The sequence below is a fragment of the Caloenas nicobarica genome, chromosome 1 (genome assembly GCF_036013445.1).
Source record: "Caloenas nicobarica isolate bCalNic1 chromosome 1, bCalNic1.hap1, whole genome shotgun sequence".
In the NCBI taxonomy this organism is placed as follows: Eukaryota; Metazoa; Chordata; class Aves; order Columbiformes; family Columbidae; genus Caloenas; species Caloenas nicobarica.
In genome coordinates, this window is record NC_088245.1 from 137,986,779 (window position 1) to 138,014,379 (window position 27,601).

The window sequence follows — 27,601 nt, forward strand, 5'->3', positions numbered from 1 at the left end:
GCAAAAAATACAGCTTTTTTTTTTTTTATAAGATGTAGGCTGTATATGCCAATTGTTGTGTTAGGAGATCTGGCTTCTAAAATGGTGCCCTTTTGGCTGCATCATTGTGTCCAGTGTCCTCTTCAGTAAACAAAGACAAATTTATAAGCAGTTCTTTTACCTTTAAATTAGCATTTCATTTTTAGTATTTGTTTGTTTACCTTTGGAAAAGAATACTTTTTTTTTCTGAATGATAGTTTAAAACAATAAACCAAAACCTTGAATAACATGCATGAACATGCTTTAATATATTAATGAGTGATCAAAATACAGTACAGAAATCACATATGCTGCTCTGCTGCAACTTTCAAGGTTCAATCCATCATTCTGGAACCCAGGGGGCTGAGATTTGACATCCTGCCTAGAAACCGTACTTCAGATTGGCTGGAACTGTGCCATCTTATGTTCAGGTTAAAAGAGCAGCTGTAATTTGTCTGGGTAGCACTTTAACTATGCACAGCAAATCATAAAACCCATTTTCAGTAATAAACTAGAAGATAAAATAGGTCCATTTGCTTCATTTCCTGATCCATACAAGATTTTCATCATTTTGATACAATACCACTTGGAGTCTGATCTTATAATGATGTAGATTTCTCTCATAATCTTTCTCAGATTAGCAGTTTTATTTAGCATATATGTACTATGTAGGAGATTTCCTTTTGGCATTTACTGGAAGCCTTTTTCTATTGTTCTTTGAAACTGAAAATACGAGAATACTTTCGTAGTAGGAGTTAAGTTTATATGTGATTGCCACAATAAATAAAACCCAACTGTAGTCTTTTTCAATTGTAAATACCAGATGTGAAAATACTCCATCCTGTTCTTTTTTCACCCTTTATGTTTTAGTATGGCTAGTTTGCAAGGGAGCAGCAAATGCAAATATTACCAGCAACTCAATGAAGATGTTTTAAGAATATATAAAAATATGATTTATGGCTTTGGATTGTAATGATTTGAGATTTCAAGCTTTTGTGTGCACCTTTGTTTGCAAGCGTGACTTTGCCTGAGCAGCAAGGTCCGGCTTAATTTGGGAGCTCAAGTTTCCTGTGTTAACTTAGTAACCCAAGGGAGCTCCTAGGATGGACTTTCCTCATGGGGATGTGCCAGTGAGCCCAGCTGTGGGGAGCTGGACCAGAGGCAGCCATGCTCACCTGTACATGTAGTCTGTAGGCTTCGTTTCAACCCCTTCCGGAGGCTGCATGATTTGGGTTCCAGCATTGGATTTCTTCTGATGCCAGTCTGCAGAAGCTTTGTGTGAAATCAGGCAAATATACTGTAAGAAACAACTTAAAATGTCATTCTAGTTCAGTAGACACCTAATGGCTTGACCGTTATATAGACTGGCCAGGCTCCCTGAATCTATAGTGCATTTACTTCAGTAGCCTTCTGCTGAGTGGCAGATCTCTGGTTTTTCTTTTTCACAGAGCCATTTCTCTATCTGTGTTTCTACTAGGACATCTCTCTTTCGGCTTCACAGGTCACTCCCTTTTTTTGGTATGTTTGAACCCTTAAAGTTTGCTGAGCCAAAAGGAAAACCCCATGTCACTCTTCCTCATTCCATCCCCCACTTTTGACTTGAGGAGTTACATTCGCAAGATGCATCTTGTGCCTTTGTGTGCTACCCTTGCAACACCACTGTTGGCAAGACAGCTTGTCTGTGTTACTATTTTGTTGTAGCTCAGCCTGCCCTACTGAAAACATATTCTTTCAAGATGTTTGTTCCCTTTAAATGATTTATCCCTTTGAAAATGCCTCTGGGTTAAGAATTTATGGAAGCATAGTATACTAGTATTAGACATGTACTCTATTGGGGTAGTCTAGCTAGGGAAAATGAAATGTGTTTCGGTATATTCTGTCTTCCCCTTCTATAGTTTTGTGAGAGCATGCTGCAGAATGGCATTGTGCATCTTGGTGACCACACACGCACTTTGTATTCACTGGAGACTTGGAGGTATGACAGCTGCATATAAATATGCATAGTTGGAGAGATTCATGATTGTGCCTTGTTCGAAGGCTGGTTGGCTGTAGTGCTGCCACTGCAAATCAATGAGCGTTTTCCTCATCTATTGGCTGCTTGCTTGCTTGAAAGCAGACAAAATGGTTAAAACACCAACAGCCCACAGAGGGCTCCTGAGCGAGTGAGACTTGTTTGCTACAGCACTCAAAACATTTCGCTGGATCTACAGTAGCTCTCAGTAGATGAATTTAGCACTCAGCAGATTAATTTAGCTCCCAGTGTGCTGGATCTAGACAGAAAAAAACTAATATAGCTGAATACATTCTGTTCAGCCAGCATATTTTGTTTTTCAACAATACACATGTCTTATTTGAACTGCAATCTGGTTGGAAGGCATTTTGCGAATGGTGCATTGGTCATAAAATTGAGTCATGCTTGCTCATTTTTTGAAAAGCTCTCATCTAGTGCAGATTAAGGAAAAAGGTATTGGGCAGTTCGCTGGAGAACATATTGGAATTTTAGCCATCTCTGATGAGCTTTGGGCAGTTTTTTTTTAAGGTAGCCTTTGACATTGTGTTTCAAAGAAGCAGCAGCTACTTTTTCTTTTGTCACCTGCATAGCCTACTAGGTGATGTGTACCACCCTGCGCATGGTTACTTTGCTCGTTTGCCTCATGGGCAGGGTTCAGGCAGGGTCTCCTTGGAAGGATTTGCAGGCTGGAAGCTGAAGGTATGTGTAATGACAGTTGGGAAGAGCTCTTGAAGAGGAATAACTCAGGATACAAAATCCATTGTTTTATGATTTTAGTATAAGCTTTAGCCTTCTCCCTTAACCTGGAAAATGTCACAAAGAAAGTGAGACTAGATTGCTTATGCATGGTGGCAGAGTGACTAGCTAGCTTATGATAACAGTAATGCTTATTATTTCAGGAGCTGGGAAACGGAATAAAAAGATAAAGATATAAAATAAAGATATAAAAATCTAGGACCTGAGGACATCATTTGACTGGCTTCATTTAAACATAAAATGGTGAAGGAAAGGAAAAGAAAAATGCTGCAAAATGGCAGGCTGGCTTTCTGAAGTAGTATCCTCAGTAAACGAGTCTCCCATATGAAAGACTAACTCCCAAAACATTTTCCAGAGCACTCTTAATAAAGTATTTCCACTACCAGCAGCAGGATGATTGTTATAAAACATTCTTTCAGTCTCTCAACAATTTTTATAAAAAACATTAAAGAATGGGTTGAAGAGCAAATAGCTCCTTTCAATTGAGTCAGTGCTGTACAGTGCAGATCTAATTTACTCAGGAGGAGCTCAGCTGCTACAGCCATGGGTGCTTTATAGTAGTGATTCCCAATCCTATTTAATCGAAGGACTACTGAACCTTTTGGAGAACACAAACAAACCAAAGACCTTCCTCAGCAGTGATAGTGCAATGGTTTTCATTTACCAATAGATAAAAATGAAGCAAAACTTTTGATGCTCTTTTATGAGGCTTGTTTTCCCCACTTGTTTCTGTACTGGCTTGCATGTGCAGGGATGTACATATGTTTTCTTCTTTCTCAGTTTTTAAATCCTGCAATATTTTTGGAGATTATCGTGTAATATCTTACAGGCTACCAGCAGCTTGTAGTCAGCAAATCGAGGAGAACCACTAGAAAGACCACAAAATGCTGGAGGCCTGTTTTGTATGTTTGCAAGGAGTCTTGTACATCAAACCATAAAGAGGTCTGTGCACAGTTGCCCTCTTTCTTCTAGATGGTAAATGTTGCTTTTAGTAAGAGTCTGTGATATGGTATTCTCTCAGGCATCATGTGCGATTTTCCTAGTTCTCCTGCATGGAGGATAAGGCAAAGTGGTGTGGCTGGAGGGGCACTGCGGGGAGGCAGTGGTGACTCACCATCCCTTCTGGCTCCTCTTTTCCAGGAGGAGCGGGATTTTGTGATGAGTAAATCCTCCTGCTGGAAGGGAGGCGAACCACCCCTGTCCCGCATGGACTCAGTGGGGCTGGCCAGGGCGCAGAGGTGGTGAAGCAGGCACTTGCTGCCTGCTTGCTCAGAAGTACAGTAGTATGTGGTGTGTACGTATCTATGAGTACAAATTGGACGTGCCAGAGCCCTGAGCACACCCCTTCACCACTTCCACCCAATGTTTCGCTGTCTTGGCTTGGAGAACGGGTGTCCAGTCTTGATGAGAGCTGTGAGAAACCTCAGCAGGGCTCACCCTCATCTTCAAAGCTGCATTTCGGCCCTGGCTCCGACACACCACACCCATGCCCAGCCCTCGGCCCTGCTGAGCCGATCACCACTCTGACCCCAACTCCATCCCATCCTTTCTCCCTGGCCATGTCCAGGCCCTGCAGTGGCGACTGGGAGTGGCTGGGCTGTTGCCAGCCCTGATCAGCATCTCCAGCCTGGCCCAGCTCACCACACTGGGGGCTGCGGGAATGGGCTGGTTGGAGAGGTAGGGCAGCTCACCACACTGGGGGCTGCGGGAATGGGCTGGTTGGAGAGGCAGGGCAGCACACCACCCTGGCAACCCTATGGCCCCCAGCCTTGCTCCACATGCCCCGTGGAGCAGGGATGGAGAGATGCAGAAGATGGTTCTTTGTTGCAGCCCTCAGTGACATACATATGGCTATACTGGAAGCAAGGTAAGGTTTCTGCTAATAGAGATCCACCATTTTGTTGGTGTTAGTTTTGAGTCAGCCAATCTTTTATTTTCCTTGGCTATGTTAAGATAGTTTTATAGGTACATAGAGTCTGGGAAAACTAGTACTTACCCACCAAGAAGCAAGCTCTGCTTTAACACGTGGCTCTGAGACTGGTGTCATTGGCAGAACTTTGTGGTTTTTGACCATGGGTTGGTCTATTCTTCACCAGGTCTACTGACATCCAATGGGATGCACTTCTCGCAGAAGGGGAAAAGGGTGTTTGCTCAGGGGGTAGCAAGGCTGATTGATAGGGCTTTAAACTAGTTTGGAAGGGGGAAGGGGGCAGTACCAGGCCAGTCAGTGATGAGCAATGGGATGGCATGCCAAAGCTCAAGGAGCTGTATGACACTAGTGGGTTCCACAGAAATCCATCTTAGGGCCAGCACTCTTCAATGTCTTTATAAATGACTTAGATGCAGGACTTGATGGAATACTCAGTTTGCCAATGACACAAAATTGGGAAGAGGTGTTGACACTCTCGAGGGCAGAGAGGCCCTGCAGAGGGATCTGGACAAATTGCAGAACTGGGCAATCACCAACCATGTGAAGTTTAACAAGGGCAAGCGCCAGATTTTACACCTGGGACACGGCAACCCTGGCTGTACATACAGACTGGGGGATGAGATGCTGGAGAGCAGCTCCGTGGAGAGGGATCTGGGGGTTCTGGTCGATGTCAAGTTGAACATGAGCCAACAGTGTCCCTGGCAGCCAAGAGGGCCACCCGTGTCCTGGGTGCATCCAGCACAGCATTGCCAGCCGGGCAGGGAGGTGATTGTCCCGCTCTGCTCTGTGCTGGTGCAGCCTCACCTGGAGCGCTGTGTGCAGCTCTGGGTGCTACAGCATAAAAAAGATATTCAGCTACTGGGGAGTGTCCAGAAGAGGGCTGCGAAGCTGCTGAAGGGTTTGGAGAGGAAGCTGTATGAGGAACAGCTAAAGTCACTGGGTTTATCCAGCCTGGAGGAGACTGAGGGGAGACTTAATCATGGCTCCAGCTTCCTCACAAGGGGAGGAACGGGGGCAGGTGCTGATCTCTTCTCTCTGGTGACCCATGACAGAACCCGAGGCAATGGCAGGAAGATGTGCCAGGGGAGGTTTAGGTTGGACATGAGGAGAAGGTTCTTCCCCCAGAGGGTGGTGGACACTGGAACAGGCTCCCCAGGGAGGTGTCACGGCCCCAAGCCTGACAGTGTTCAAGAAGAGACTGGACAACGCCCTCTGACACACGGTGTGAACTGTGGGGCTGTCCTGTGCAGGGACAGGAGTTGGACTTGATGGTCCTCGTGGGTCCCTTCCAACTCAGGGCATTCTATGATTCTATGCTGCTAAAAGCCTTTTGTTGATGTTGCAACGTTGAACGTCCTAGAGTATTCACCTCCACAAATATATTGGGTAATGGAGTTTTTTGATAGTTAAGCTTTACTTTTGGTAGTCTGAGCTTTGGACCTTGCAGAAGGAAACCCATCATCAGTGTTTTCTTCACTACGGTGGCAGGGTACCATCGCATCCTGCTGCTGCAAATCCTTACCTTCCACAGTCAGCCTCACTCATCCCCTCCTCCTCCTTTCAAGGTTTCCTTGCATTCTTGGCAACAGCTACAGAGGAAATTAAAGGCTTTCTTTCCAGACTAGCTTCAGATGTCACAAATATGTAGTCCAGTTTCTGAAAATCCAGTTCTAAAAACTTCAGTGTTTATTGTTTTCTGTTCTTCCCTGCCAAGATCTTCTCCCTGCTGTGGCAAAATACTGCCATCTGTAAGATATATCAAGCTAAATGTTAGCATGTTGGTACTTGTGAATGCCATACGCTCATTCATGGCCTTGTTATGGTTTAGGATCGTGCCAAACTTCATGGCATGCAGGGCCGTGTTTTCAGTGTGTTTTTCTTTTTTTTCTTTTCTCTTTTAATTCAGTCTGGCCCAGTTTAAAAGTTTCAGCTTGGGACATATGCATTAACTGGGGTAATTTCATCTAGATGTGGTCTTACACATAAATGGACATTGTGGCTCTAATGTGTGCATGGAAACAAGGGATAATATGTGCTGGTAGAATCGAAGTGCATGTACGTTGTAACATTATAGCATGTCCTCAGCAGTGTAGCAGTAGTACTCCTATAACTTCTCACGTGGAATATTTGCTGTTATAGGATTGCCAGAAGTTAATTGATCTCAAAGCTTGCTTTTAATTGATCATTACAGTAATATTTATACATTTACACAAACTTAATTTCGTTATCATATTAAATGAGTTAGGAACACAATTGGTTATTTCTTCCCAGGAGCACAGTTTGTCATTTCTTCCCATTCCTGTGAGTTAATTTTAAGATGCTATTTTCAGCATTCTTAACATTATTTAGTAGTTTATAAATGGTAAAGTGAACTAGATAACAGATGTTCAGATTTCCATCTATGCACAGATCACTCCAAGGGCAGCAGGGGAAAAAAAGCTACATACATAAGATTTGCTGAACCTTTATCATTTAGGAAGTGGAAGGAGCAGTCTGTAGATTACCATTCTAGCCTGGGTTATCAGAGACTTAGCTTTGGTTCCTGAGTTATCACAGATATCCTACAGTTAAGTAGCATAAGTAATTTTCCTATGCCTCAGTTCCCTGTCAGGTAAAAATAGGGATCTCTTACAGGGCTGTTGTGGGGATAAATACCTAAAGCTTGTTACGTGCTCAGATTATTCAGTAATGAAGCTTGTCTAAGTACCTTGAAACACTATTTAGGATGGAATGTGTATTACGTTGTCTCCACACACCAAGGATTTTCTTAATAACTTGCTCCACTTAGCTTGGAAGGCAGAGGAAGCAGTGCACCTAAGAGGACAGAAAAATCAGCAGTGTACTGAACTGCACTCGTGCCAGAAACAAGAGACGCTTCTTGGTGGAAGACTGTATTTTGTGCTGTAGCTGGACATGACCTAAGTAGAAAACAAGTGAAATGCTTGGTCCAAGGGGATGCCGAGGAATGAGAGAAAGCAGCCTTATCAACTTCCCCACTGAGAGAGGAGGCAGTGGAGGAGAAACACAAGCAAGTACTTTATAAGAGAGGATATTTCTAGAATTGAGACTTCTTCATGGAAGTCAGACATACAAGGACAGGAACAAAAAATGGAAGAAAAGTGAGGCAAGGATTTTTTTTTTTTTTTGGTAGATCATCTAGCTCCAGACATAACTGAGGAAGTGAAAAAGGAGAAGGAGAATATGTTGGAGAAGTGGGAGAGCGTGACAGTAGTGGTTACTGGGATAGAGATGTCAATTTATGGTATTTGACTAGTGAAAGACTAGTGTTGTAGATGAAGTTGTGCAGACAGGGGAGCTCACAGAAGGATCAAAAATCAGAAGATTTATCATCTGCAGCTAAGAAAAACATTTTGTGTGGGATGATTTCTGTTTAGAGTAGTCAGAGGAATAATAATTGTTGAAATATTCTCTCCAGCTGAAAAACCTCTGAAAGGAATCTGTCTGTGCTACCAGAGAAAAGAAGGGTGCCATAGAGATAACGTAGTGTTTTCAAGGTTAAAGGCAGAGGTCACAGTGGTGCTGTAAATTCCACTGGCTTCAGTTGTCTGCATCAGGCCCCAGGAGGAGACCTGAGGCTGGCTGCATGCAGTGAGCCGGGCTCTCACATGGGCGATGAAACCACAGCTTTTTTCTTAGTCGTGATAGTGAGAAGTGCATTGTAGGTAAGTGTTTGGCCACGTAGTCAGCAGTTTCCTGATGTAAAAATAGTTACAGGTGGAGATGTGACTTATGTGGAAAAACACTTAGGGATGAGATAGTCAGCAGAAGAGAAAGCAGGGGGAATACTGAAGCTGTACCAAGAAGGATGAACCAGAATTTATCTAGGAACAGATACCAAAATTTTAAGGTAGAGAATAATGCTTAGGGTGAAGTGTAAACAAAGAGAGTTTCAGTCTGGATATGGAAGATGAAATATTCATAGGAGACTGTCTTTAAGAATCTCAGATATTAGAGTTTTTACTTCGGTTTGTGCTTTTATTTTCTTTACTTTGCTAAGACCATGCAGTTTCATAGGAAAAAAAACCCAACAAAGAATAAATTGATGTGTCATCTTATCACACCTTCTGTATAGCTCTACATTTGGATAGATTTGTTAGCTGAGGTTCTTGTTTGGTTTGTTTGAGGGGGCGAGCAGAAAACAGAATATAATTTTCTCTCATGTAGTCACACTAACGAAAAAAAATAAGAGCAGTTTGGTGTTTAGCTGTCAGGCCTATGTACTGTTCTTGTACAAACCTTGTTTAGTAAGAATTTGAGTAAATAAAAATGAAGTATTGGAAGCATAAAGCATCTGGAACATTTTAAAGATACACTGAAATATAATGTGATTAATTTCTATTGTGCTAATTATACCTATTATGAGTTAAAACGAATTCGACTTCGCAGGTGTTGTTATGTAACTTGTGGCTTTGCAGTTCTTTGAAATGCAGTTTTCTATTCATGTGGTATATTAAAAATATTACAAGCCAAATTACAAAGCTTAACTGAAATGGTGCCAAAAATCTTAAGTTATTCTACTAGATAAATAGCTAGTGTAATGTTGGTGGGTTTTGTTTGTTTGTTTATTATTACTATTTTTTTTTTTGTAATCAAAAAGAAATTGTAATGAGTGAGGGCTGAGCAGGATGTGTCTTTTTTCTGTTTTACGATCCAATGGAATTGCTCTGCACCTATAATGAGGTATCTGAGATCAGTTTGTGAGCTATTACTCCTGTGTAGTATTTTTTTTATTCAACGGTACATTCAGCTTTATGCTGCATGGATTCTAAGTGCAACATGTTGCTGAGTTTGAATGCTCTGGCATATGAAACAGGGGCAAGTGTCATGGTAAGTTTTTTTACAAACAGCAGCATTCACAGTCACTCAGCAAAACAGAAGGTGAAGCACCATGTTGTACTTGTCTCCAGGTGTGAGTCTGGAAATGGTATGTAGGATGTCTTTGCCTATTGCGAGCCTTCGGATGTGGATGTGGGGTTTCATCTCCACAGCGAGACACTTCGGACCCTGGCAGCAAAACTGGAGGGAGCAATAGGAAAACAGAAATCTGCTGTTTACCTATGGCAGGGGAATAAGGAGGCTTCTTGGGTGATTCCCCGGATTGTTGCCCAGCTGTAGATCTGCTCCAGGTGCCCCACGAAGTAGCTGTCGTGAGGAGTGAGCTGCAGGGGATGGTGACAGTGTGGGAGTTGTGGATGTGCCTTCTGATCCTCCTCCAGATGCAGTGGAGCTTTTACTTCTCTCTTTTTCTGCTATAATGGGCTTACAGTGCAATCCAACCCTAGTAAGTATATGAAAATTAATCCTATTTAAGCACTTTAGGAGAAAAATGACTTTTGCTTTGTCCTTTTCTTTAACAGTGAGTGAAACAAAATTAAAGTAGCTATGTAAGCTTTGTTTTGATAAATTGGTCATTGCTTGTGTATTGTTATAGGAATCCGACTACAATAAGCAAAGCCAATATTTGAGTCTAATTTCACCCCTAATTTGAGAACTGAACTAAACTTGAAACCTTACAAAGTAGAATAGATCTTGCTTGAGAAAGAAGTGTTATCACTCCCAAATCAGTCAACATTTGCAAGAAATGCAAAGAAGTTCAACTCATTTAATAAAGTGTTTGTTCAGTTTTCTCTGTTATGTTTCTGAGACAGAACTCTCCATAAAATAAAAATTATATACATATAAAGAAAAATCCATATCAAGAAAATCCCTCTAAATAGTTTGTGTTTGTTTACACAAACACATGAGACAGAAAGAGCTTGGTTCTAGTGTATACTTATGTACATATTTTAAAGGCAGAAAATACCATGAACACTTTTTTTTCCCCCACATTAATCTTCGGTTTAATTTTAGTGGTGTCTTGAGGTACTGGTAGATAACTTCTTCATCTTTTTACATTAAATATGACTTAGTCTTTTCAGATTAAACCTGTTCAGCTGGAAATACTCGTTATAAAAAAGGGAATTTTAAAACATTAAAAGTTAAAGGAGCTCCATTATTTTCAATAAAATTTAGAGGATTCTGTTGGCTCTTTATGCATGCATTTATTACTCACCATTTACAATGTTAGCAGTCTTTTCCTCCTGAAATATATAGAATTTTGTTTGATTGCTTTATACTGTCAAGTTCTGTGCCAGGTAATATAACTTTCATTTGTTTTTAGCTGCAAAAGGGGATCAGAACCGGTCGTGTTTAACAAACATGCTGTCATTCAGTTGTTAGGGTAAGAGTGTGTCCTGCTGAATAGTAGGAACTCATGCATGTTTGTTGCATTGCTTTTATTGTAAACAGTGTAAATAAGTCTGCCAGAGCTTTGCCCACTAAGCGAAATAAATCTGTATTATAGAATCATAGAATGTCCTGAGTTGGAAGGCACCCACAAGGACCATCAAGTCCAACTCCTGTCCCTGCACAGGACAACCCCACAGGTCACACCATGTGTCTGAGGGCGTTGTCCAGTCTCTTCCTGAACATTGTCAGGCTTGGGGCCGTGACTGCCTCCCATGGTGTTCTGAAAATAAAGGTGATACTCTCTCTAGCGGGAGTCTTTTCAGGCACTTCAGGCAAGCAAAACACAACCTAGGAGTGAATTTCAGCAAAACTGAACCGGCCTTTGAGCGTCAGTGTATTCATGGGCCCATCACGGTCAATAGAATGAGTTCTCTGATGAAGCGAAAGTGGTTTAATTTGATATTGATGAACCTGGCAGGTTTTTTGTTGAATTCTTGGTGTTATGTATGCTTGAAGCATCCTCCTCTTCCTAATGTCCAACCTAAACCTCTCCTGGTTCCTGCCATTCCCTCGGTTCCTATTGTTGGTCACCAGTGAGAAGAGATCAGTGCCTGCCCCTCTTCCTCCCCTTGTGAGGAAGCTGGAGCCACCATGAGGTCTCCTCTTAGTCTCCTCTTCTCCAGTCTGAACAAACCAAGTGACTTTAGCCACTCGTCATACGGCTTCCTCTCCAAACCCTTCACCAACTTTGTAGCCCACTCTCCAGTAGTTTAGACAGGACTTCAGTGTTGGGGTGATGGTGGTCCCTCCTATGGTTGGTAGTGCTCACCTCCAGCCCTGCCCCAGTAGTTGCAAGCACTAAGCTTCCTCCATTTTATTCAGCCGTGTTTTTATCTCATCGGACCGTTAATTAGGACAGCCAGCCTGGGGTCCATCTGAAACTTTGGATCTTTTCTTTGGTCCTGGCAGTGTCTGTATGGGTAGCTATCCCTCCCAGGAGGCCCGAGTTGGAGAAAACAGCATCTCTACCTGGTGCCACTGCATGCTGAGTAGAGCCATCCGTGTCCTAGGAGCATTGGGAACCCTTGTTTAGCTCAACTGGCTGCTTTCTAGGAAATTGTTAGGGACAAAAACTGAGAAAATAAAAAATCTCCAGCTCACCAGGAGTGTTGTATCATGATATATCTGAACCCACCTTGAGAACAGAAACCTGGTTCCAAGCCAGAGATTTGTGTGTAGCTGGCACAAGAGTAAGAACAGTTGCATGCTGGAAGGTAGGAATTTGCAGCTCTGAAAGTTCACTGGACACATTGATCATTGTGTTTGTATCCAACCAAGTATTTTGCTGGTGTAAGAAAGTGTATGAAGCCCATCACAGCATTATACTTAAAAAGGCCATAAAAGCATTTTGCAATGCTGTCCTGAAATGCCTTGATGCTACCACAAAGCTATTTGTGATGTGATTCTCCCTCTCTCTCCACCTTTTTTGGTGCCCCTTAGGCAAACGTATAGACTAATAGATGTCGTTTATCTCTTGAATTTACAGTGTTAGCTGCAGAATTTACAGTGTCATTTTTTATGAAATACTTGAGTCTATAATAATAAAATAAAATAAAACAGTTTTTAGTAATTAAAAAAATCCTTATTTTGATTAGCCAGTGTCTATTTCTATTGACCCTCAGTTCTAATTTCTTTTCCTTTTTTCACATACATGAGTGTGGAATTGAAGGAAAGATGTTTAGGCATTAAAATGTACATTCTATCATTATTTGTGTTGACCTGACTTTAACGTCTACAAGTCTAGGGCCAGAAAAGCCAGTTTAATTATCTGCAAACATCCAAAAGCTGTAGACAGGAACCTCATTCTGTTGCTTTTACCTATTGATGGGGCACTGATGGTAGTGTTGCAAAATAAAGATCCTCTAGAAAGCCACTCAATGGCATCTTTGTTCCTTACCTGTGACTTTGTAGAAGTCCTAATACTTCAGGTTTTAAAAATTAATAATGTAGAGTTGAAGTGAAAATAATACTTTGGAAGTGGGGATGAAACAACCTCTTCCCTTTTCATCTTTTCTCAATGATTTGCAGTCAAACACAACCTCAGGCAACTTCCGAACTTCCATAATTGTGTCAAATTCCTTGTTAATTGGGCTTTTCTCTTGCTATTGAGTTCTTTCTTGAGTAATGCCTGCTTTATAATGATTTGTGTGCAGACAATAAATGTAGAGTTTTAATAGGATGAAGGCTGTGGCTCCATATAAAGATCTTTAGCCCTTAACTCCCATTGAAATCAATACCTTTGCAAATCTCGTTATAAGTGACTTAAAATTAATATACATAAAATAGGATTACTAGTAAACCTTTAAAGGATAAAAAGAGAATAACAACACTGTTCTGCTCTGAAAACTGACTGTAAAAGTTGTATCTTTAGAGTTGCATGATAATTGTCTCAGTACCTGGATGACTTTAATGTCATTTCATGTGTGCTTGGTTTGCAAATGAGAACTTGGTGACTGTGTCTGCAGACACTGCAAATTAGAATGGAAACTTGCTTCATTTCCTGCTTGGACTTCATCACAGGTAAAAAGGTCCTGTCTACCCCCATCAGACTCTTCATGATGCCTGTTCCTCCAGTGAGAGTGGGAATAACAGTTTGTTTGCAATGCACTAGATGGTAAAGAACCCAATTTACTTTCTCTCAGCAGTACAGAGATAAGTGGACTAAGGAGGAGTGAGCACTATTTTTTGTTCTGAAAGAAGCTGTGACATAATTAATGAAGGAAGCAGAGCTGCTGATGCAAAATATGCCTTTTTTTCCCAGAGCAGAATTATATGTTCAGAGATTTTGGCTGATGCAGGAGAACTGGCAGCAAGGCCTGCATCAGCAGGTATGAGTGTCCATCTCAGCTTTGAGATGTGACCAAGATAAGTAAATTGCTGGTTTTCATGCATATCATGTTGTTACTGAGAGGCTTCCCAAAAGTCTAACAGGGAAAGATAGTTTGCTCTGTGATGCTAAACAACTGTAATCCTCAGGACCGTCTCTAATGTGCTTGGTTCTGGAGTCTAACCATGACTGATCAAGGATGGTGGGAAATATCTTATCTGGCTGGAGTTCAAATCCAAAGCTTCCCTTGCAATACTGCCAGGAAAAAGTAGATGAACAGTCATTGGTGAGACTGTTGACTTTAGGTGGAAAAAGTGATACTCTTTCTCGGGCAAACATGGCTTTAGTTAAACCTGGAGGGGCAGGAGTTCTGAGTTTCTCTCTGCTCTGCACACTTTTGGGCTATTTGTCTGATCAATTGCATAGCTCTACAGGTTTTGGTTATGTTACTGTGTTTTGTTTGTTTGTTTTCCTAGTAAAACACATTTTGTTCCTGGTTTGTGTAGAACCTCAGACCCTTGTATGAGTTTGCAGAAAGAATGGCATGCTGTCAGTTATTCCCTGACAGCAAGGAAAACCACCTACACATTCCAGCACTGGAGATGTTGGTTGTGGTTGGCAACTATCATGCTTCCTAACAGAATTTCTGAAGAATTTATGTATTCCCAATACCCTGAATAGAGATTTACTTACCAAGCAAACCTGTGTTATAACATTATTGAAGTGGTAAAGTCAAACAGTACTAGTGTGCTTGTGCAGCTTGATGTAATCACCCTCTGCAAATGTGCTGGGGGAATCTTTCCTTACGTGATAACACACTTCACAGAATCACAGAATCACAGAGTGTTAGGGATTGGAAGGGACCTCAAAAGATCATCTAGTCCAATCCCCCTGCCGGAGCAGGAACACCCAGATGAGGTTACACAGGAAGGCGTCCAGGCGGGTTTTGAATGTCTCCAGAGAAGGAGACTCCACAACCTCCCTGGGCAACCTGTTCTAGTGTTCTGTTACCCTCACTGAGAAGAAGTTTCTTCTCAAATTTAAGTGGAACCTCTTGTGTTCCAGCTTGAACCCATTACCCCTTGTCCTATCATTGGTTGTCACCGAGAAGAGCCTGGCTCCATCCTCGTGACACTCTTTACATATTTATAAACATTAATGAGGTCACCCCTCAGTCTCCTCTTCTCCAAGCTAAAGAGACCCAGCTCCCTCAGCCTTTCCTCATAAGGGAGATGCTCCACTCCCTTAATCATCTTTGTTGCCCTACACTGGACTCTCTCCAGCAGTGTTCCCTGTCCTTCTTGAACTTAGGGGCCCAGAACTGGACACAATATTCCAGATGCGGTCTCACCAGGGCAGAGTAGAGGAAAAGGAGAACCTCTCTCGACCTGCTAACCACCCCCCTTCTAATACACCCCAGGATGCCATTGGCCTTCCTGGCCACAAGGGCACAGTGCTGGCTCATGGTCATCCTGCTGTCCACCAGGACCCCCAGGTCCCTTTCCCCTACACTGCTCTCTAATAGGTCATTCCCCAACCTATACTGGAACCTGGGGTTGTTCCTGCCCAGATGCAAGACTCTACATTTGCCCTTGTTATATTTCATTAAATTTTTCCCCGCCCAACTCTCTAGCCTGTCCAGATCTCGCTGGATGGCAGCACAGCCTTCTGGTGTGTCAGCCACTCCTCCCAGTTTGGTGTCATCGGCAAACTTACTGATAGTACACTCAATTCCCTCATCCAAGTCGTTGATGAATGTATTGAAAAATACTGGCCCCAGTACTGACCCTTGAGGCACTCCACTAGATACAGGCCTCCAACTAGACTGACACTTCTCGTTCATACTGTCCTTGATCTAGACAGTGAGCGGATGGGCCATCTCTGAGTGTGAATTTGGTTTGTAGTAAGGGAGAGTCTTGTTCAGAAACAGAAAGCAGAAAGTGTCTAGTGACTGAGGACAAGAAAAAGGAATCTCATGAAAAAGTCGATTAAAACCCCAGAGAATAAAATTCAGTCCTATGATTTACCGCAGAGTTCACACATCAAGATTGAAGTGCACTGCATCAAGATTTTAGAGATGGTCAGCAGTTGCATGCTCCCCATTTTCGTAATGTCAGTTTGTCACCTAATTTGCAATGCGCTTGGTATTTATGTCTCCAGCTGAAACTGTTGTGAGCAGTACCTAGAATGTATAAAGAGCTGTGTAATGCTGAGTCCTCTGGAAAAGTGAGCCTGTGTGACCTGCATTAAGTATTCACTTTTCATCTTTATCTCTTAGCATCAAGGAACTAATCTGTGACCATGTTATTCCTCTAGAATAATTTGCCGAACTTGAGTTGCACAGTGTTTGCAACACAGTCAAAGCATTCATTATTAGAGTGTATGGACAATAGCAAAATACTGCAGTTTTTCTGTTGGGATTCGAATACTACTTCGTGAATGTTCCTCCAGTCCACATGTTACACGATGAAGATAACACAAAATATCAGTGTCTGAACTTTTTGAATGTCTGTTTGTATAAGGAATGGAGAGGAGTTCCCATGGAAGAATACCAGGCAACCAAGCAATTAGTAACTGTAGCATATTCCATACTCACTGAAGAAATAAAAGTTGCACAGGCAGGCTATCATTGGGCATTTTCTGATATTTGTATTAATCACATTATGGTCTTAATAATCTTCTTTTCATACTGTGTTTCTGTGAAATGTTATAGAAAGTAAATGAACTCTGTGTCTTCAAGTGCCCTCAAGAACATTTAATGAGAAATACCTGCTTTTTTTTCCCAGATGGACATATTTTAAATCTGAGTCTCCTTTAAGGAAATGATAGCTATACGTTTGTATTTGAATAAAAAGATGCAAAAGTTGATACCAACTAGATAACGGATACCTTTAATCTATTTTGAATAGCACGGTGTAGTATGTCGTCTGATTTAGTACTATTGTTTATAAATGTAATCCTGCCACACAGGCAGGACTCTTTTGGGAAAACAGTGACCTAATAGATTTTAGGAAGCTTTTTCTTTAGTATGATTTTGCTGCTTGCAATTTCTATATAATAGTAACCATTCATTGTAACTAATTTGTCATCAAAAATACGGGAGAAATGAATTTTAAATAAACTTTTTTTTTTTTTACAGATTTCTTTTACAATGCATTCTGCTCAGGCCAGTGAATTTTGCTTAACTGACTAGGTAAGCAAATACACATAGTGAGAATTGTTTTCATAAAAATGTTTTCCAGACATTAAGCAAAATCTATTATAAATATGTTTAAAATGCTGCCGTTGTCAGTTTCTAATTTAAAAAATCTGTTGAAATTTCCAGAGATCTCTAATTTTTTGTTAGAAAATGAGTTTATTTTCCAGATTTGCTTAATTCTATTCTTCCTCTCCCTTCTTCTTTTCTCTTGTTGTCCTAGTTTCTTCACGCTTTGCATTAATATTTGTGTTTTTTTCAAAGCCTTACAAGTTGAGCTTTTCTTTGCTTGCAAACACGATTGTCTGATGAGAACTCCTGAGATGGTGTTTTGACACCACGGGAATGGCACAGCAACACTAGGGTGGCTGTTGGGAAGTGGCTTTGGCAATTTGTCAACACCTTTTCTGTAGATCTGAAATTAATAATATGCAATTATGAAATGAATGAAATTGCAGTTAATGATCTGGTTTGCTGCGTACCAAAAAATCAAGGTGAAGCACCAGTTTACACTCTTACTTTGCATAGGTTGGTAAGCTGGCTTATATGTGTTACCTGTGGAATTCCAGTTTGGTTGGCTGTTGTTGCATGCTGTAGGTGCAGTTTGCAGAAAACACTTTTTTGACCATCTCTTTTATTATTACGGGTTTTAATGAGAGAGTTGGGCGTATAACTTGCTTGCAGTAGACATTCAACATTGCCCACACTCAATTCGATCATTTTTATGCTTCTCGTGGTGATGTGATACCTTGTTGGGAGAAAAAAGGGTAGACAAAATGAATTAAGTACATGATTTTGTATGGAACATTTTGTTTACAGTATACAGATATGTTTTGCCTTAGATTTAAAGTTCCTGTGCTTTTCAGTAGATTCATCTTAGTCCTGGTTAAAATAACTAAATACAGACAAAATAGAAAATAAAGACGTGGAAGTATTTCTCTTGTTTCATGCTGAAATGTTCCATAGCTTTAGCATTTCATCAGTGCAGTTAACCTCATCTTTATTTTAGATGAGGTGGTCTCTTACCATCTTATCATTCTAACCTTATCAATGGGTTTTTCTGTGATGCTGTCAACACCTGGAAATCTTTCTTGATCTCAGTCCACGAAGCAGGAACTTCTTCCCTTTGGATCTTCTCCTGAGAATTAATTTCAAACCCACTATTCTCAATACCATTATTTCCCTTAAAGAGCAGATGTAGACCTCAGCTAATGCTGTCTTTCGTGTTTCCTGCATCTTGTTTGCAAATTAGTCTGCAATCAGTCTTGCAAGCAGGGAGGGAAAAATTGGATTAAAAACACCTAATGATTTCAGCTGTTAATCTTGAGGGCTTCTCAAAAGCATCTCATATTAAAAGATGGGTGACAAGGGACAAATGATCAAGGAACAAAATTTGGATTTTTTTTTTTCCCCAGATCTAGGCCCTCTTTTTCTGGATCTTTGACATTTCCAAATTAGTCATTCCTCCAAGGTTCATTACTAAGGCTTTAAATTTTTTTAATGGTATTTTGTGCAAAACACTGCAAGATGCAGTTATCAGCAATAAATAAATCTGTTAATAATACAATTTTAACAGCTTTAACAAAAGAATGGCTGTTGACAATCTCTATTCTTCTTATTATTATATCAAGGTGTCTCCTGAGGAGCTTGTCATATCACTTGCCTTTCAGATATGAATTGTAATGAAATTGTAATGCTTACATTGATTTGAAATAATAATTGGTTTATTCATCAATATGAGAAATCTAAGAAAAGAAAACACTGTGACTCAAATAACAAATTTAATTTCATTTTTTAACATTCTTTAAGTATCAATCATTTTCTGAAACAAAAGTCAATATAATTCAGTAAGATTTCTCCAAACGCATCTTTAACAGAACAAATATTTTTATTTTATTAAAAGAATGAAGTCAAATTCATCTGGATCATCTAAATTGCATTTTTAGTGAATAAACTGTTTTCTCTCACCTCTTCCCTGTACCTTCCAGGCCCCCACTCTCAAAGATTGCCTTGTCTATGTTTCTGGATAAAATATGTCTATCAGTCAATGACATTTTTTAAGAAAACCAGTCCAAAGTCAAAGATTAGATACCCAAAAGAAGTCTCCTAGTTACAGACTGTTTGCTTTCCTTACTGGCTTAATTTATGTGGGTTCTTTTTTTTGTCCTTAATGGTGATGATTGTAGCCTTCACAAAGTAGGAAAAATGAGCTACAGTAGGTACTTCTGCTCCATGGACAAAACATGACTTCGTATGTGTTCTGCACATTTCCACAAATTAATTGGATCCTGGCTTATGAACACATATGTGATGAGATGAGGGGTTTGGCTGAATACAGGTGACAATGAGCTCGACATGGAGGGCAATGCTGATCTTTTCTACTGGTCATGAAACAGGAGCTGATTTGGCACCTTTCACATCTCTACCAACTTAAAACATGAATCGAAGTATTTTCAAGATTATTTGTGGTTTTGATGAGCCCGCTATTCTGCTGGCATTGGTGGGGAGGTTGCTGTGAGCTTGAACGATTATTTAGTGACTGAGGCATTGGGTTGCTATTGCAATACTGGGAAATAATGGAATTTTCTGTAGATACAGTCAACAACAATTCTTACAATAATTAGCTCTCTGACAAAAAACTGTATTTTAAAGTTTGCAAGCCTACTGGTATTCTGAGAGGCATTGAAAACCTGCTAAAAGTATGGGTGTGTTATTATTATACAATTTCTCTACAGTACACAGATTATGGACAAGCCGTTTTCTATATGGACATAGAAAATGCAACATGAAAATGGTATTTTTTAATTCTTTCATTTAAAATCTATATTTAATGCATTTTTGAGCTACTGGTGGCACCTTAAATTTTCATTACAATGAGTGAATTTAGGGCTATGTGAAATATTAAAAGATCTTAATAGCTGTTTTAGGGAAATAAACCTTTACAGTATATGCCAGAAGAGCTCTGGTAACTGGCATGAAAATTCATTCAGAATTTTTTTGTACTCCAACAGTGCTTGATCCTCTTTGAAGTGGTCAGAAATTTTAGCAAGTTAGGACTACTGTAGCACATCAAGTTTCTGACAGACACAAAGCGCATTATGAGGAGCAGTCAGTGGGAGTGAAAACTGGATTCACAGTTTTCACACAGGAAATCTGGTTGCCCGTGTTATGCTTGAACAAAACCATGGGATTCAGCTGATCGCCCTCCACTCAGGTTTTGGATACACAGAGAGATCTGTTCACAAACAAACTGTAAACCAAGAGGTGTATGAGCTAGAATAAAATAAACCAATGACTGCCTACTAATTGTGTTTCACTTAAACCTCCTCTGAAACAACTGGTCCTGTCTCAGAGACCCAGTACTGGATGTACTGGCCCTAGGTTTCATCCCATGTGGGAGTTTCTATATTATTGTTATATTGTAGCCTTGGATGGTACAAAACTGTGTGCTTGTTTCTGTGCACAGGGGTGAGTTTCGTACAGTATACATACGATACATATGAAATTGTTTCAGTTTGCCCCTGAATAATCAACAACCAGAAGAAAAACAAAAGCGGATTCTTGACTATGTGTTGGAGTTTGCATACATCCTTACTCAGAATTCCATGTATCTCTGGGTGGGTGCAAAATGTCCTTTAAAAGGCAGTATCGTTATTAAAAGAATGCAATTTCATTCAAGTGCTAATAGTTTTCACTACTGAAAATAATTTAGTTCAGAAATATTTCTCATAATACAAGCAGCAAATAATTGCTCTTCTGGGACTTTTGTTTTAAACGCTGACAAAAAGATGTGAATGTGTACATTTTGAGAGAGGCCTTAAATGAAGCCATTTGTTAGAAGGGCTGTTTCTTTTTCTGCTTGGGTGTGCAAGAATATGAAGGAGTTTAGTACAAGTAATTATAAAAAGATTGCTTGTGGATCTCCCTGTAACTAACATGCCATTTTGGTTTGCCAAGACGGTATTTCTCTTCAGCTTATGTCAGTAATGGAAGCCCCCAGAATTCCCATTTTTTCTGTAAATTTTGATTTGCGCTGTTTTTATTTAATTAGTCCTAAGTTCACTCCCGTTTTCCCTTCTTACGTAGTAATAGCTACTGGTCAGCTATGCTAAATCCTGTGGGTGACTTGGATGGCAAATGTCTCCAAAGTTTTTGCTGTTCTGGACAGACTTTCTTCAGGGTGATAGCACATATATCTGCCTTTTCTCAGCAGGAGGTTATCATCAGAAATTCTCCCTCACTTTGATCGCACATTTCATGCATGCTGGGTCAGATGCTGTACCCACACAGTTAAAACACAACTTTCATGATAGCGGATCACGCCCTTCCTATGCAGATCTCAGCTTGGTAGGGAGAGGACCTGCCCCTGAAGAATAAAAGCAGCGTGTACTGCAGTCATCAAGAGAGCTGATTAGAGAAGGCAAATCCAGCCTTCATTAGTGGATCGAGACCATGGTCGTGGCCAACTGTGCATTTTCAAGAAGTCAGGATTGAAACCTCTGTCTTGCTTCAACTAGCTCTGCCACTACGCATTCTCTTTGTCTTTCTTAAAGGAAAATACAATTGGTTTGTGATCTTCTGAAATGAAATACAAGCCTTGGAACAATAGGTTCTAATGTGTGTGGAATACACAGCATCTCTTTTTGTGCTATGTCTGTAGACCCAGGAAAGTCTAACCATACAGAGCCTCAAGCTAACTAACCGATTAAAATATTTTTAGTACTCTTTGTGCAAACCTCACATACTAAGTTGTTAGAATTTACATATATGGGCTCCAATCTTGGAGCTACATCCAGACAAAGAAAGCCCTTGTTTTCAGACAAGACAGATTTTGACAGATCTTCATGCAAGCACAGGAGACCACTTGCAGGGTCAGGCTCTCAGCAAACTTGGCAACTCTTTTCTCCTGCCATCCATCTTGCAGTTAGAGAGTTTTGTCAATGCTTCAGCTGTTGGATGTGAGTGCGAAAGAACTCCTCCTTTCATGCTCTCTTTAACTTTGTAGCATTAGTAGTTACAGAGGATGTTTTCAAAGACTCATTCTATCTTCAGACTCTAGGATATTTCTAACTGTTTATGAAAGCAAGAATATCCAAGACTCGAAAGTAAGAACCAAGTCTTTTCTTCTTCCTTAAATCTCATAATTTATGCAATATTCTTATGATTGTTACTATACGGAGAAGGAAGCCTGAAAAAATAGTTTCATACCTAATTGTTCTAAATTTAAACAGTTTTAAAGCAAGTTTTTAAGGCAATTGCCTATTATGCCTTTGTTCTTCATCCTACAATTTCTTGTTTTTATAAGGAAATGCCATATGAAACACAAATTATTGAACACCTGAAGTAGAATATGTGAGTATTTAAGAAGAAACGTCTCACCAATTTGATTCTGTAGGGCTCCAACTTTACCTTTAAAAATTGGTCAGACGTGTAAGAATAGCATAGCATATGTAAAATACAGGGTATTTGAAAAAGATGGACCCAATTTGAAACCACAACTGCTTTGCAATCGGGTCCATCTTTTTGGAACGCCCTGTATTTTTTTCTGAAATACCTCCACACAGTAGTATGTCAGAAGTCACAGGAGCTGTGAACTACAAGCCTCGTCTTGGATCAGTAGAGCTATAACTGTTGTCACTTTGGCATTTTCTCAGAATGAATAACTGGATGAGATACAAACGTGCTTCATGTTTTACGGTATCTTAAAAACTGTCATGTCTAAAGGCTTAGTTTTAAGTAGTTTTTCATGGAACATCTGAGGGAAATTTCATCTAACTATACCAGCGGTATTATTTTGTAGTTTGAACTGGTATCTTCAAGAAGTTACTTTTATTATTGAATCTTTTATGTCTGATGTTAGTTGCTTAATTTTCCTAATATATAGTAAAAATGAACAGCTGTTCTACAACTGTCTTGTGATTTCTCAACAGTTTCATTTTTCTAACCATCTCTGGGGATAGTTTTTGTACACTATTAGCAACTTCGTTTTCTGATATACTGGAATGCTACAAAGCAAATAATCAGGAAGAAAACTGTAGGAAGGATGAGGAGGAAAGGTTTGCTAAGAATGAGTTAAAATATTTTCCAACCTTTTTACAGCTGCTCTGCTGGAAACACCAGCAGCTATAATAGATTAAAGAAGTTAAATTATAGAGTTTTGTGTGCCAATTCTGTTTTAAGACAGTAATATGTTCTAAAGTTTTGTATCCTATTAACTCAAGATGGTTTTAAAACAAAACAAAACAAAAAGCTTTTCAGCAAGCACATCTAATTCTTCTTGAATAGAAACTACACTGTAAAGAAATTATGTTCTAAGGAAGTTTCTTGTGCCACAAAGTGAAACATGAAAGCTGGGAAATGGCAGATCTACAGGTCTAAATCTGTTCCCCATCCATCATTCTGAAAACTGAATGTGGCAGGGCCCTGCTAGAAAGTGATGGTGCTTGAATGCACACTCATGGGTATGTCTTTGCCTCCTTGAGACTCAGTGCTTGCAATTTTTTCTTCATGCTTTTAAGAGTAAATGGAATAGAAACCTTAACTGTTGTAAGGTGTTGTTGCCTTTAGTGGTTGTTTCACATAGTACAAGAAAAACACATATTTGTCTGCCTGGACTCACAGGATCTGTGGTGCAATCCCTGCTTTCCACTGCAGATGGGCATCAAGCTAAATTCCAAAATGCCACCATCTAATAGAAAATACTTTGTTCACATTGATAATGAGACTAGACACATACAGCTTTGTGGTTTTGTTGTTGTTTTTTTGTTTGTTTGTGTTTGGTTTTGGGTTTTTTTTGTTTTATTTTGGGGGGTTTTTTACTATTTCTATTGAATAAGAAACATAATCTTTTTAGAACTGAACAGAAATTAAAGCAAACATTTCACATGTATCTAAGGATGTACTTCTTAGGGAAAAGTGGGGAGTGCAGAATGGGAGAGGTAAAAAATGTTCTAAGAAGTGTATAACACCAAGGTCTAAGGACATATACAGAGCGTATACTTTGCTTCATAATTCTTCATCGCTGAGGATTTTTATTTGGTTTTTAAACTTCACGATCATATTTGTAAATTGTTCACCTTTCTTTCTCAGATCTTTTGCAGGTTGTTCGTGGACTCTTAGTATGTGTGTTTTTATGTATGGATTAGTAGTACCTATATAACAGGCATTATCCAGAGGAAGAAGAACAACTTAAGAAAGAATATATGTGGGGAAAGGATGGAGGGTGTCTTGGAGCATTGCAGGACACAGTTTCCTAGGATGATTTGTTTGGAGGCTTTCAGTTTTTCTCAGAAACAGATGTTTCTTCATGTCTGTCTGGGTTGTCTTGCTTTTGAGCCACTTCCTCAACTGAGATTCCTAATGCCTGTGATAGAGAGCTGCAAATGTGCTAGATTTGGCCCATTGAATGTACAGACGCCAGACTTATTGGGAGTGACACTGTAAAATGAATATGTACACACTGCAATTTTAGGGATAATATTATGCAAATATTCCCAAGCATGACACATTAAAAGGTAGTTACATTTTAGACACATCCATTAATATTTTCCCTGAATATCAAGTACTTCTTCCCACCTGCCATCTCTTCCATGTTTTCACTTGCTATGATGGTTAGATGTCAGAAAACTGTCATAACGCTGTGACTAGGTTTTTTGGTTAGTAGAACCTTGCACAGTCTGCATTTATATTGTGCTCAACATTTTAAAAACAGATTAAACATTTCAAACTGTACCAACAAGACATATTTTTAATAAGTATTTCTCTTGTGAGGCAGATTCTGAATTACTTTTGCAGTTTCTAGCATACAGCATTACTGTGTTTTGCCCAAAGCAGTATATATTTAAAAAAAGGCTTAATATCTCATACTAATCCTGCGTGCACTCCCACTTCAGACTCGCGTTTATACATACAGTGGTGTCACTCACTTTGGAAAGAAGGCAGTGATGCTGGGTGCTCAGGGTTTGATGGTGGTGATATTTAGACCACAAGTCACCTAAACCACCATTTTAATAGCCGTGCTAAACAAGAATGGTAGGTTTCTTCCTCCTTGGAATTTTATCAGCAAGTTAGTTCATACTCCCATAATCACTTGCAGTGCATCTTTAAAACTTTAGCTCTGCTGTTTCATATCGAAAAGAAAGTAGCCATGGTAATTTTTAAAAAGTGTCAATCATAGGCCATACCCTCCTACTCCCCACCCCTGCCTGTCTAACACAAATCCAAACTTTCTTTTCATCTTAGCTTGTGAACATTTTCACTTCTTAACAGCTGGATTTAAATGCCAGAATTCTGCATGTGACAACTAAGCAAGCAGAAGAATTGCCAAAGTCTATAAACAGTCAGAGCTCTTGTTGAATCTTGGTTGCATTTGAAAGTCAGTATTTTATTTTTCTGATCATGGCTGTCCATTAAAACCATTTTACCTGTGCCTTTAAGTACTATGACTTCTTTTCCCTCTTCTAAGAAAATGACTGAAAAAACTCTTTTCTTAAAGAAAGCCTTTGGCAGATTGGTGCCTTCTCGTTGGTTAGATGGTACAGAAGCTTGGTGATTTCTTTATAGGGAAGCAGCGACTTGTTTCCAAGTCTTACTAAAGATGTGAAAATCTGCTCCTGTTGTAATACTTTTTGATGAGTAGTAACAGAAAAGTCATGATCTCTCTGAACATCTCTTAGCTGCAAAGGATAGGAGAGGCCCATATGTTTAATGTGCTTCACCACAACAGTTCCCCCCTCTCCTGCCATTTTTCACAAGGCCTGAACACCACTTTGCAAATTCTACCAGTGAAAGTACTTATTCATGTGAGTAGTCCCATTATTTTCATAAGTATAAATTAAGAGTTTGGATTTGTTTTATAGTGAACTACTGTGTATTATTCTTCATGTTCTTTTCACATATACAGAAACCATCAGTCTGGGCTACGATTAATGTGCATTCATTTAGAAAAATCATATAAAAAAATTATAGTCTAAAAACACAGCATTGGCAAAAAATATCTACTGGCAGTGAAGGTCAGAAGGGTAACTTGGAGACTTAATAAGTTAACCAATAGGCTTGGCTGTAAGCCTGTACTAATAATGAATGTAGTTGTAACGGCAACATTATGAAAATATCATTAAAAACATCATAGTCAGGTATGTTAACTTTTACAGTTTAAGCAGGCTTAATATCCTCTTATGTACTTTAAATGATTGACTTTTATCTCTAAACTGAACAAAATATATTTTAGGGAGCATTGCATTTTCTAATGTTTCTTCATACAAATCTGTTTCAAATTTACTGCTCATGATCCTGCTCATTCCTCTAGAAAAAAAAAAATCACAGACTACACTGGAGAAAGATTGATTATGAATAAAACAAAATAAAATAATTATTCTACAAACAATTACAAAATATTTAGATAAGATTATTGCATTCATGTAAAAATTTAATAGAAATATACATGTAAGATATAGATTAAGGATTATTACTTAGAATAAAAATTTATCATCTGATATCTTGATTCAGCAAAATGCAATTATTTCTTATTAAACATCGGCTGAGGTTTCCATGTTTGTACTCCAGTTAGGAGGTAGGACTCTTTAGGGACTGATATCAGGAGAAGTTAAAAATTGATAGAAATCTTGTCAATTAAGTACATTTGACATTTTGAAGAGGGAACAGCAAAAAGGAGTAAGAAAGTGTTTAGATTAGATTAGACTATATTCCGTCAGGAAAAAGTAAACTGAAGTAAGAAGGAGCCAGTGGACAGGTCTGACCAAATAAAACATTTTGGTGATGAGAAATTATGAAATATAGATGACATTGATTATAGAGTATTTTTTTCTCACACAGCATTTTAGCAGTAGGAAGGAGATTAATTAAACCTTATATTAAAATAAACTAGGTTTCTGTGTGGTTAAGCATTTGAATGGCAATTAAATATTCCTAAAGGTTCTACAATATTATCAGTATAATAGACGTGCTTATACAGACTAAAAGAATTCATGTTAAGCCTGCTGTCATTTAAGTAGTACATCATAGATGTGCTCCTGGGAAATAAGTTTCCTCAAAGCACATAAATCCAAATTGGTAGAAAAAATAAAAACGAACAATGAAAATACTTTTTTCCATATAGGTTGTTATACTGCTCTTATCATCATAATATCTGATTACTTTCTGGTGATGCATTAAACTATGGGATTAGCATCTGTTGTTTAGTGCTCTGCTATTGCATGATGATTCCTGTAGAATTGGGGGAAGGAGGAACAGGGAAACTCTGGAAACATGCTTAAATGTTAACAAATTCTGCATGTGGATATGTCAAATGAAAGCAGAGGAAAAAGCAATAATAATGAAAATTAAATCCACTTTGGTGAAAGAGAACACATTAACGTGTTTTGGCTGACATCGCAAAGACTTTTGGAAGTTAAGGCTAGTAAGGGGTTGCTGTTTGATCCATGAAGATTGGTATCTATTTCAAGAGTAATTCAGAAATGTCTGACAGACCGTTAAAAGGTATAAAAACCTATTAAAAAGGCCAGAAGTTTTGACTATTGGATTTTAACCAACCTA

At 39.4% G+C, this 27,601-nt stretch overlaps 1 long non-coding RNA gene across 1 annotated transcript in view; it reads left to right on the forward strand.

The window, feature by feature from the left end:
- Positions 1 to 27,601, forward strand: part of LOC135998463 (uncharacterized) — a 104,047-nt gene that overhangs the window by 22,804 nt on the left and 53,642 nt on the right. The window contains exon 3 of the long non-coding RNA XR_010607535.1: positions 16,991 to 17,044. This is a non-coding gene — a long non-coding RNA (uncharacterized LOC135998463). The remainder of the gene's footprint in view (positions 1 to 16,990; positions 17,045 to 27,601) is intronic.